At 38.9% G+C, this 13,055-nt stretch overlaps 1 pseudogene across 1 annotated transcript; it reads left to right on the forward strand.

Annotated features, from left to right (window-relative positions):
• The first annotated feature begins 3,066 nt into the window (after positions 1–3,066).
• On the forward strand, positions 3,067–9,709 carry LOC311144259 (LIM/homeobox protein Lhx2-like; annotated as a pseudogene). Its single transcript has 5 exons — positions 3,067–3,186; positions 4,687–4,889; positions 5,299–5,669; positions 8,721–8,923; positions 9,428–9,709. The product of its transcript is annotated as an LIM/homeobox protein Lhx2-like (transcript).
• Positions 9,710–13,055: the final 3,346 nt, after the last annotated feature.

Raw genomic sequence — 13,055 nt, forward strand, 5'->3', positions numbered from 1 at the left:
AGGGTATTAAACAGGGGTTGATTTGCATAAGGATTTAGGAGCTCAACATGCCTCTTCATATTTGTGTTATAAAACGTTAAAATCAACGCAGGCTTTCTGTGCTTGGAAGGAACAGGTATTATGGGCTATTATGGGATATGCTACTTTTAAGACCCACGCTACCACAAGCGTTTCCTCCTATATGCAACTAACTGGATATATGTGGGGAAAGGTAAAGAAAAATTAGGCGAACTTGTAGGCTAATTGTGAAATAGTGTAGTGATTATTTTGTCTACGGGTAACAATATTTGTATTACTATGATATTATGATTTATGACATGATCATAATCATGATTATTAGGCCGATATCATTATCGTTGTTTTGCAGTCCTTTAGCAGGCTATACTAGCTGTTAAAAGTTGAAAGATGAAGCGTTGAAAAATATAGACTATTGTTTTCCCTATGAAAGTCAAGAGTGCTAGAAAGATAAAGTTTTGTGCTAAGTGGATTCTGGACTCTCTTCATACAGGCTATTATATGTGTGGATTTTCCATTGTTTACATCTGAGACAGAAATCTAACAAATAAGTGCAAAAGCTGGTGCCCTGCTATTTAATTTCTTGTCGTTTCCTTTGCCATCGATGAAGAATAGGCTATTCTATAAAATGTGATGGTTTCAATGGGGAACAGTGTGGCTAGGTCTTGACAGTGATGTCATTTTCTCACACACATCTCAGGCATTTTCTGTCGCCCATTATTTTCCTGAACAACGTAAGTCCTCCTCTGATGACGAAGTCCAAACTCCCCTCCCAATTAAGATCACATAGCTAATTAGAAGAGCGGATCCGGAGTAGAGGCTTAGGCTATGGCCAGGGACAGCAGCGTCACCCACCACGCAACACTGGTTTGAAACTGGAGGAAATGAGAAGGAAAGTCTGAGTCTAGACGGGAGTACCATTGAAATCATTCATATTGAAGTGTGTGTCATTAGAACAGACACATCTTCAATTTGGGAGATTCTTCATTTACTCTAAATGACTCGCTCTGCACGAGGTGTATTATGTTGACTTTATATCACACATTTTGGAATGCATGCCGTTGACACGGGCAAATTTGAGTTTTTAAATGACTGAAGAAAAATGCCTCTGAGTTGGAGGCCTATTTTGAGAACTTGCCGTTGATTTGATTTATTTTGTATGGATTAAACAGATGCAATACGGGCCTTAATTTGTGATATCAATTTGCCCATTTTAAAGGCATATGTTGCTGGTATTTGTAACATGATACAATTTTTATTTTACCGTTATTTTACCAGTAAGTTTACTGAGAACACATTCTCATTTACAGCAACGACCTGGGGAATAGTTACAGGGGAGAGGAGGGGGGATATAGATTAAACAAATCGAACACAACATTGAAATCTATACAACAACACCATGATGGAACCTGCATTTCAAATGACTATTATTTCTGTCATTGCTCAATGAACGTCTTCTTACACTACAAAATATGACGCAGAATGCATTGAGTCCCTATGATGGAATAAAGTCATGGGGTCTCAGACGCCAGTGTGACATGCTCTAAACAGATGGTCCAATAGAGAAGGTGATGCAGGAGATCATGTAAGCTATGATTTGTTAAATGTTATGTTATAAGATATACAGATATAAAGATCTAATAAATGGGTCCGGGTGGGTCAGACAGAGAGAGAGAGAGAGAGAGAGAGAGAGAGAGAGAGAGAGAGAGAGAGAGATAATTTAATTTAATTGAGTGAGAGATATGCATGAACGTCATGTGACAATGGTCCAACAGATCATCTTTACACACTAAAATCTTTGCAACACTGTCAAATCAATATTCCCGTTCTTCTTCTTCTTCTTCTTCTTCTTCTTCTTCTTCTTCTTCTTTCCATGTTGTTTTAGACTAGATAAGCACTAAACTAAAAGTATTCAGATATCTAATCAAAAGCAGTCACAGAAAGGATGCGTCCAAACAGCATGACATTGGTAACCAACGAAAGAATACTCTGCATACTTCTTCGGCAGCAGTAAAATAAGAATTCGACGATGTTGAAGAACCAATGAACATAAATCGTGGAACGTGACGTAAGGGTCCCTGTAGAAAAGGCGCAGAGTGTATCTCAAGGCCAGAGACCGTGGAACAGTGATAGGGGCTGCCTGCTTGAGTCTTAATGTATAGTCTTAGTCGACTCCTCCTCCTCGATTACTCCATGCATCTTTCTTGGCAAAGAGAAAAAAACTACTAAAGGAAAACAGCTTCTCTCAGGATCTAAATGCAAAAAACAAATTGACAACGAGTTATAAACAGCTTTTTTTTTTCTTACAAATAATTGGCTACATGTAGATTTCCATAACATCAGTGCTGTTCTAACACCAACTTGGACACTGTATTTTAGTTATATGACAAACTGAAGAGGACGCAGCTACATGGAGATGCACGCGCCTACAATCTCAGAGGCTGTTGTGATTTTTTTCTATTCCTTCGATTCGTGTGGAAATCATTTTAGTGTTACAGTGATGCAGTAGATTATTCCAATAAAAGTAGCGGCAGTGTCCATTGATCGAGTTAGTATTGGTCGGCGAAGGACTAATTCATTCGTTTACTAATGCGCTGCAAAATGTTTTAATCCAAATACCCCTGAAGAAATAGGAGGGACCAGTAGCAGACCCATGCAACGGGGGCTTCGATAGTTGGTATGTTTTTAATTCCTTAGGAATTCTTTAGCAAATGGCATTTCTTCTCGTATGATAATGAAAAATATATTGCTATGCTGCATATAATTATTTAGCATTAGTAAAACGACGGATTCCGTCACTTTAATTAATGAATTATAGCCTATGAGAGAGAGATGCAGATATTCGGATGATGATTTCCATTGGCAGATGATAGTGTGGAGAACACGTGTCCATTTTTGCCTCACATTTTTTTCTGACCTGGAATTCTTACATGTCACACCAAGAAGGGAAGAATCTGACTGCCAATGCACGGGCTAGGTTTGCGTCTTATGGAAATCTTTGGTTGCAGATCTGAGGAAAACACGTATAATATCATCCCCTCTGCGGCAACGATGCTTTTCCACGGACTCCCTGGAGGCGACATGCACGGTGTTGTGGAAGAAATGGAGCGGAGAGGAAAGAGCGAATCCGCAGCTATCAGCTCTGCCATAGATATGGGAGAATCTGAAACGGTAGGCAACTGAACAGCCACACGCTGAGGGGCGATTGCAATCGAGAGTATAGCGAGCAGTTGAGCACAAATATCATAATGCGCAGCAAAACGTTCATGCAAAAAAGTAGGAGCAGTGCACTATAAAATCATACTTGTGATATTAAAAAGACTTGACGTGGGATAGGCTATTAAAACTTGTTGGACTAAGAAATAACTTACTTTTGGAGTTTATTATTATTATTTGGAATATGTCTTAAACAATGTATGTATGATTATGGAAGTATTTTGAATGTCTATCACAAAACAATTTAGCGTAATCTAAGAATAGTAGGCTAATGAATTCATAGGCAAATGCTAATCTGTTAATAGCAAATATCAGTGATGTTTTTATTATGTCCACTCAAGTGTTTTTAAGCATGACATTGTTTTGGTGTTAGATATGTTGTGGATTTAAACGACATCATAATGAAATGAATGTTTCATAATTTTCTACTTTTGAAATTGTACAACATTACACATTCATCAAATCGTTGTGCAAATTAGTATGCGGCCTATATGCGGCTGTATATACCCTTACAAATAAGGGTACAATTAATAGAGAGTTGTTTTACCTTTAGACTAAAACGTGCATGTGTTCAAATCTTGATTGATAAAATGTAACTTGAGTTAAATTACAAATTAATTCGTTAGAATGGTAACAAATGGGGGGTCTTCTCCCTATAACATTGGCATTCACTTTGTTGCCTATATTTTTTGACTAGGCCTAATGGGTGGGTAGAAGTGGTTTGATGTTTGATCTGTTCGGCTATATGTGATAATGTATTCCTATTGTGGTGCATTTCTTTGTCTTGTTACATGGTTTTAGCCAAATCAAAGTTTTAAGCCAAATTACATTAGGTGAGGTGAAAGTTTTAGCATCCATCCCCCCACCCCCCAATAATAATAATAATAGTCCCAAAAGTGTTTAAGAAATTATACTTTTCTTGGAACTTTTTAAAAGAGAAAAAACATTTTAGAGAATAGGCCTAGAAAAAATGAAGTGTGTGTGTATGTGTTTGTTTGTAAGTGTGATTAGGATATCTGAAATCGTAAATCTTGTTGTGAGTAAGCCGTTTTATTTCGAGAACTACAGGCTACATAGCATGTGCTTTGTTGTTGTTTATGGATGGATGTTTCACTTTTAAATGCCCAAAATGTTTATAACAAGATATGCTTTGGTCAACAATAGGATACAGTTAGCCTAGCTATAGGCCTATAACTTGGCATATTTTAATTGATGTGAAAAAACAAAATCTTCATTTCTAGTCTAAATAAATAAGCCTGTACTGTTCGGCGCAGTGCCCTCTGTCAGATATTACAATATGTTCATGCAAAATATCATACTTAAAAGAATGGCTAATAAAAAGGAAGCATCTCCAAAAGGGAGCATATCTTGTGGCAGAAATTATATATTATTTCGATATGGGTGTTTGATGACATGTGGTTGACATAAGTTTGTGTTTGTTTGGTTGTCTTTTAGAACATGCGGTGCATGAACAGTGACAGGGTGGCTCTGTGCGCGGGCTGCGGCGGGAAGATTGCTGACCGCTACTACCTGCTCGCGGTGGACAAACAATGGCACATGCGCTGTCTCAAGTGCTGCGAGTGTAAACTCAACCTGGAGTCCGAGCTCACCTGCTTCAGTAAAGACGGAAGCATCTACTGCAAGGAAGATTATTACAGGTAACTCAATAAACCCCGCCAAATGGTGCTGCACACAATAGTAAAAGTGCTGGGTGGCTATGAAGAATAGCAAACATTTGAAGTCAGATTTGCCCTAAAAATAGTCACCCCCTTGACACATTATATTTAATTTGGGTATTACAACACCATATAATAGGCTTTAATGTGGTCTATAGCGTGGCCATACTACTGAGCTTCGACAAAACGTTAAAGTGCCCTTGCACAAAACGCATTACATATGGCCTGTGTGAGAGTTTCAAAGTACTGTACATGGTTCTGTTTCAAAGCGGTACCTTGGAGTACGCTTACATAACTGCCACTGTATGTGCTACTAATTGACACGGTTAAGCCTAATTCACATCTGATCAAAATGTGTCCATGCACTGACTAGGTTATGTCTTCTCCGCAGAAGGTTTTCGGTCCAGAGATGTGCCCGGTGCCACCTCGGGATCTCGGCCTCAGAGATGGTGATGCGGGCCAGGGACTTGGTGTACCACTTGAACTGTTTCACCTGCACATCCTGCAACAAGATGCTAACGACTGGGGACCACTTTGGCATGAAAGACAGTCTGGTGTACTGTCGGCTGCACTTTGAAAACTTTTTATAAGGGGGGATATCAGCCATTATCATATGCGGTTGTGTCTGAAAGCCTGGATGATAGAATTGGAAATGTTTATCACTGTAGTCTTACCGGGCAGTGGGTAGCTGCTGAAATCGGGCTCCTGGCCCGGGACTTAAAAGTCCCGGGCCAGGAGCAGATTTAGCAGCCTACAATGCCGGTAAGACTACAGTGATAACATTTCCAATTAATATAGGCCTTTTCAGAACAACGCCATACTGACTCAATGGCCACTCCCCCTAATCAAAAAGTTTTCATTGCGTATGACAAAATGACATAACTGTGCAATTTATAATTATTGCCAAGGCCTGTTATTAACAACGCAGGCCAACAATCATGAAAGGGTGGGACTTAAAAGTGCAGGGGAGTCTTTATCCATATGATTTTAAGCATGGTAATAATTTAAATAGAGTAACCTACTTGTTCTCAATAATCTATTAGCTATAGTACATTCGATGCAACGACAATTTTATATAGATGTTGCATGCTTTTAGGCTAATGTCTTTGTTATTTCAATCGTGACAATTCAATCGTGACAAACAATTCTTTCTCATTCAAGTGGAGAGGTGCCAAACGATTCGCCCTCTTCATTGCATCAGTTAATCTCTAACGATTTAAATAGGCTATCATAATCAATTGATGTTATGATATTTTTGTTTTTGCAACCAATATTTTGCAACCAATATTTCAATGACTTCGTTCAGTTCATTGATTTAAGCTATGGGCTGTTATTTCTTAGGCCTAAAAGGCACGTGGGGCCTATAGCAGAAGACAAGTAGACAATTCTTTGATTTTACCATACAAAGTTGTTTTTTAATCATTCATTTTCTTTACCTCCATGGACGTTCCTCTTTTGTTAATATCAGAAAAGTATCGTAACATAAAGGGTTGTAATATTGCATTAGCGTATTTGTGCTCTGGAGAAACTAAATACCACATTTGACCATCATTGTAGGCTACACTGTCGTTCGACACAACCGAGTTAATTTCTGCCTAATATTCAAAACATTTGACCTAATTTCTCCCACGAAATTATAACATGGTGGTTTCCCAAATTGCTGCAGATTATGTATCCGAAATCCCTCTCTCTACAATTCAACTGCAATTCAACTGTGTGTGGCAGGACAGTTTTATCCACACATTTATTTATCCTGTCCTCTAAAAAATGTTTTTGAAGTTCCGGCTTTCGCCTTAGCCATTTCCCACTTGTCAGGCTCTATAGACGTCTAAAGTTCCCCTTCTCGCCCGGTTGCGCACTCGGGATCGGTTGGTCTGGGACCTGGCCAGAATGGGTGTGCACTACAAGAGATCAATTAGACTTGACGAGTTATCCAGTAGTGATTGTGGCCAATGAGCAGTTGTTGCAACAGTAAAATAATTTATATCATCAAGAAGGCCCCTTCAGTAAGCATAATTGTCTTCTTGCATCGACATTTGTGTCTTGAGAATGAAATATTGCCGTCAGTTATTGTGTTATTAAACTGTTTTCGTGCATTCCCTCCAGCTTTCATAAAATAAGTCAATCGTAGAATAAAAGTTTGATAAAGGGCAAAGTGAATCGATCTACCTTCAGGATATTATCCTATAGGCTATTCAAGTAGGCGTATATAAAATCACTTTTCTATTTAGGCCTACGCATCACTTGCCCGTGTGTCATCATTCACTTGGTCATATAAAGACTTTCCACATGGTTCATCATCTGATTGAGCCACCATACTTTTTCAACCAGTAAACCGAAGTAACATGTTTCACAACATCTAAGCGGGAAGGGGAGGGGGTTGGGCCGCTACTGCCCTCTACTGTTTACGCATTGGGCCACTGACTGATATACATATCAACCTTACTGTATTAGATTAATAAACAACGTATTTAAAGTAGGCTATTGACTAAAGTCACCTAACAATCTTTCACAAACGAAATCGATGTTGTGCTTGAATAAATATCTAATACGTTTCTGAAGCAAAAATATATATTATTTCCAGCTGTTATTAGAAATGTACTCATCAGCCTATCAATAGCTTTTGAAAATTTGCGAAAGATAAATACTGTTTATGTATGTCTGGTGTTTGTGGTTTATTGTCTGAAGTGTTATTCTGAGACATTTGAATGACTAATATTTATTGTATGCAGCATTGAATATGTCTGAACTGTTATGAATAGATAGCAACACATAAGCATTTGCCAAGAAAATACTGTCATGGAAATGTGTCATGTTTCTGCATCCACGATTCGATTATCTAGGGCAGACTATAGCATATGACAATTAATATGACAACAACCATCACACAATCAGGGTTATTATTATTATTATTATTATTATTATTATTATTATTATTATTATTAGTAGTAGTAGTAGGCCTAGTACTAGTAGTAGTAGTATCAACATATATTAATTAGACTATTATTGTATTTTATTTCACCTGTTTTATGTGCTTATTATTTCAGCTCAATTCATATTTTTTCAAGGACAAATGGCATTTTTATTTTGCAAACTGACAATGCATATTTCCCAGCTTAAGACCTCTATGTGTAAAGACACTCCTGCCAATACCAGCCAGAAAGTAATTCACATGCACATATTTTAATTGGTTGATGTCTTACACAACCTGCCTATGACACCATATAGTGAGTGCTGCTTAATGTATGTGAATGTAACACTGGGTATCGCCCTAAAAATGTGTAATTGTTAGAAGTCAATGTTCATGTTAACACTGATATATACAAATATCACAAATACATCAAAAATGTTCCAAATATAATATCATATTTTGATTATGGTGCTGGGTGGTGTAAGGACCTTATGAGACATCGCTGTTCAATAGCCAGGCTGTGGTTGAATTTACAATCACTGTTCAAATATACCTATGATTTTCATGTGTGTATTCCTCGCCACGCTCTCTACCCAAAGTTTAATTACTAAACCAATCTTAAAACATGGTATTAAAAGCCAGCTACACTCACTGCTGGGCTGCATATAAGCCAGCATTTTGCCCGTTTTATTAATGAATTAATTCAATACATAATGTAGCAAAATACATAACATGGTCATGTTTAACTTATTCACTTGTTCGTGAATGAAACACCATATTCAGGTGGACTAACCAACATCTGATCTTTGTGTGTGTGTGTGTGTGTGTGCGTGCGTGTGCGTGTGTGTGTATGTGTGTGTGTGTTTGTTTGTTTGTGTGCGTGTGTGTGTGGTGTCCTCCAGCACTCAGCTGTAATGAGAATGACGGCGACTCTATGGACAGGGACTCTTACAGCTCTAGTCAGAAGACCAAGCGCATGCGGACCTCCTTCAAACACCACCAGCTTAGGACCATGAAGTCCTACTTCGCCATCAACCACAACCCAGACGCCAAGGACCTGAAGCAGCTAGCCCAGAAGACTGGCCTCACCAAGCGTGTACTACAGGTTAGATACACACACCTACACTGTATTGTTCCTGATATTGAACAAAATGAGGAAAACTACACACAAAAGGAAAAAGAAAATTGTTCTTGTGTATTATGATGGGAATACAATTGAATAATGGGATGTTGAAATCAAACGAGTATCAAAGGGACATTTTTATATTTCAATTTCCAGATAGGAATTGTGAGGAGTGAGAGTAATAAAATCAGATCTACTGCTTATTATGGGGAGCGGGGATCACAACAGAGAGCGCTTGATTTCCACAAAGACGACAGCAAATTATCTAGGGGACTGAAGAAAAAAATGAGACAAAAAGGTTTCTGAACAAAAATTCTGTAAAAATCGCTCCGCTTTAATTAACGCTCCCAGAAAACAAAGCAGTCATTTTGCTTTGATGCGTTCTATTTTTCATGCCTGTTATTCCAGTTGAAACCTTCCCTCTGTCTTTTCCCCACGGTTCCATCACTAACAGTCGCAACGATGTTGCCTTGCTGTGGTACACAGGTCTGGTTCCAGAATGCTCGGGCCAAGTTCCGGCGGAACCTGATGAGACAGGAGAACACAGGGGTGGACAAGACCTCAGACGGCTCCACCCTGCAGGGGGGCACGCCCTCTGGCCCCGCCTCAGAGGCCTCCATGAGCCCCTCCAGCACCCCCACGACCCTGACGGACCTGACCAACCCCACCATGCCCACCGTCACCTCCGTATTAACCTCTGTGTCTGGCAGCATGGATGTCCACGAGTGCAGGAGCCCATCGCAGACCACCCTGACCAGCCTGTTCTGATGCCCCCTCACCTCCCTCACAGACTGCCACCTTCTGATGCCCCCGAGCCTTTAAGCAAACACCCTGACCAGCCTCTCCCCCGACCTCCCCCCTCGACTCTGTCCACTCTGAACTAAAACACAGACCTTTGACAGAGACAATGAATGGACTAGTAAAATGAAGGTAATGGAAAAAGGCTCTTACTTTTACTCTGAGCCCATTTTAGAATATTTACATAGTGAGGCTGCCAAGCCTTACAGAAGGAACCGTTGTTGTTATTTTGTTGTTGTTGTTCTTGTTGTTGTTGTTGTTGTTTTGTTGAGAACTGAGGAGACTTGATTAGCATTTTTCAGTGTTTACAGAATGAAACTTGGGAAAAGAAAAAAACTGCTTAATTTTGGAAATTCATTTTTTTCTGCACAATATTTATGTTGTTGTACAGGAGTCACTGTTAGGAAACATTGAGAAGGATTGTAAAATGATGGGAAATCTGAGATTAAACACAAGCTAAGATATCCTAAAACTGCAATGTGCCTTACACTCCATTTTATCTTCAATTGGCCCCAACATATCCAGACCTGTTTCTCCCATCAAAATCAGATAGAAACACATATGTTTTGAACCAGCAGAGAGTATTTTGGATCAAGGGTATAGGAGTAAATGATTCACACAAACTGTGTGAGTTCCGTGTGTCTGGTGCATGTGTGTGTGTCTGTGTGGGTTTGTGGTCTTAACTAAAGTTTGGAATTCATTAGAGTTGGCAGACTAATTATTTCTGTTGAATAAATAAAAAATGACATGTTTACACACACGCACACACAAACGGAAATGGCATATGATATCATACAATAGGTTGAAATGAAACAGCCAATGAAAGCTAGTTTTGTTTGTGAGCTTACGACTTGCATTTATCTTACAAGAACAACAATTCTATACCTCATTTACAGAAGAACTTGATATCAATGAGGATGGTTTTGCTGGCTAAAACTGACATACAGTGCACACTGGCATCCCAACCTCTTACCTTAACTCAGCTTCCACTGTTCGACACAACTGGGAATTTTGAATTCCAATTGGTGAAAATGATTTTTCCCTCAACAGGAGTTGAAGCACTAAAAGCCAATATAAGGCTATTTTCAAGTTTATCTTCAATCAGACACAATGTAGCATGATATGTGTAGGCAGCGTGTCATGTCCAACCAAGAGAAAAGGCCAGTTATACTTGTGTTACAGTAAACACCATCATTATCAAAAGCTGTAATTGTGGGCTTCTGTTTTAGTTGTGTAACCATTGCCTTCGAAATTCTGTCACATGTAACAACAGTGAACTGGCTACAAATGTTTCATTTTCCCTTTTGTGTACAGTATCACAAACCAGGACTTTTATTCATAGGAAAAAAAAGATGAGGTTTACAAGTGAGAATTCGCAGTCATACGGTTCTCTCCAGCTTCATCCCTCAAACACTACTACTACTACTACTACTACTACTACTACTACTACTACTACTACTACTACTACTACTACTGTACCAGCCACTGGTCTCCAATGCTGTATGGTTATTGACTGAGGACTTACTGTTTTCCTGCACCTTCTTGTACAGATCCTGACCCTTCGATGTAGTCTTCAGTTCTGTAAGAAATATAAACAATTTATTATAACTTATGTCATCCTTACAAATTTGTCCCTTCACGTCTGTGTTTTGTATTACATCATTAAAAGCACTAACCTATTTTGCATTGCTGGACTAAAGCCTCATATTAAGATGCTCCGTCATCTATCAACTGTAGTGGATGGTGGTATTGTAGGTGTATTGTCACGGGATCAAATCTGGCTCTACATATGCAGTCCCTTCCTTTCAGCATTCCAGCAGATCCAGTCTAGAACCATGATTGGAATTGCAGGAATGAGGGCCATGCGATGCCCTGCTTTCTCTTATGAAATTATGGATGAGGCCTGCTTAAATGACTGTTCAGACCAGGGCCGAATGGCTTTTATGGGAGCTAATGATTTTTAGGGGAATTTTGTCGGCCACAGACAGTTGATGAACTCTCACGATACAGGCACGGTTTGGACCAACCTTTAAGCCCCTGACTGGTGTAAAACTGGTCCGTTAGTATCCTCCATGTTGGCTCTGAGATACAGTATCTCAACAGGCTGCTGGTGCTACGATACGTGACCCGGGTTGCTGTACACACTATGCCAACCAACCCGTTAACATTCAACATTAAACCAACATAGTAACACCTACTCAGGTGACAATATATATAATACATTATCAACCCTGCAAGCAATACAATACTCTATTGTTATGGTGGGAGATTATAATACCGTTTTAAATAGCTCAATGGACTGTAAAGGAAATCACACTACAAACTATCACCCTCATGCTCTTAAGGAAATCGTGAATGTCATGGATACATTAAAACTAGTAGATATATGGAGGCTTAAATATCCTGATCTAGTGAGATATACATGGCGGAGACTCAATCAAGCTAGTCGTCTTGACTTCTTTCTTATGTCATTCTCGTTGGCACCAAAAGTTTAAATAAAAAGTGTTGATAGGGGACAGAATGCGGTCGGACCATCATATAATTGGCATATACATTACTCTTACTGAATTTCCACGTGGGCGAGGATATTGGAAATGTAATCAAAGCCTATTGGATGATAACTTGATTTTAACTAGGACAGAGGAATTTTTTACTGATTTTTTCAGACATAACATAGGTACAGCAAATCCCCTTATTGTATGGGACACTTTTAAATGTGCCTTTAGGGGCCATGCAATTCAGTACTCATCTCGAAAACAAAAGCAATTTAGGTCAAAAGAGTCCATAGTAACAAAGGAAATAGAAGGTCTAACAGAACAGATAGATAGCAATAAAAACTGTAACATAGAGGCTCAGAATAAATTAGAGGAAAAACAAAAATAAATGGAGAAACTTATTCAAGAAAGATCAAGTGTAATATACCAAAAAAAAAATTTATCTTCAACATAGAAATGCTACCAAAAAGAATTTACTGAAAATGGTTACAAATGACGGAGTCACCCATGATTCACCAAATTATGTTTTGAAGGAGGTAACAAAGTACTTTAAGCATGTGTTTTCGTTTCAGTCGCCTCCATCTCCTCTAACTGAAGCTAATTGTAGATAATTATTTTCTATTGATAATGTAAAATTAACAGCCATACAGAAAGACTCATGTGAAGGTGAAATCACAGAGGAGGAACTTCTGGATGCAATTCAAGATTTTAAGTCCGGGAAAACTCCAGGGTTGGATGGCATACCAGTCGAGGTATACCAAACCTTTTTTGGTATACTCAGAGGACCGTTTTTAGCATGTTTTAACCACTCCTATGTAAAT

The sequence above is a fragment of the Coregonus lavaretus genome, assembly GCF_964263955.1.
Source record: "Coregonus lavaretus genome assembly, chromosome: 17".
Classification (NCBI taxonomy): Eukaryota; Metazoa; Chordata; class Actinopteri; order Salmoniformes; family Salmonidae; genus Coregonus; species Coregonus lavaretus.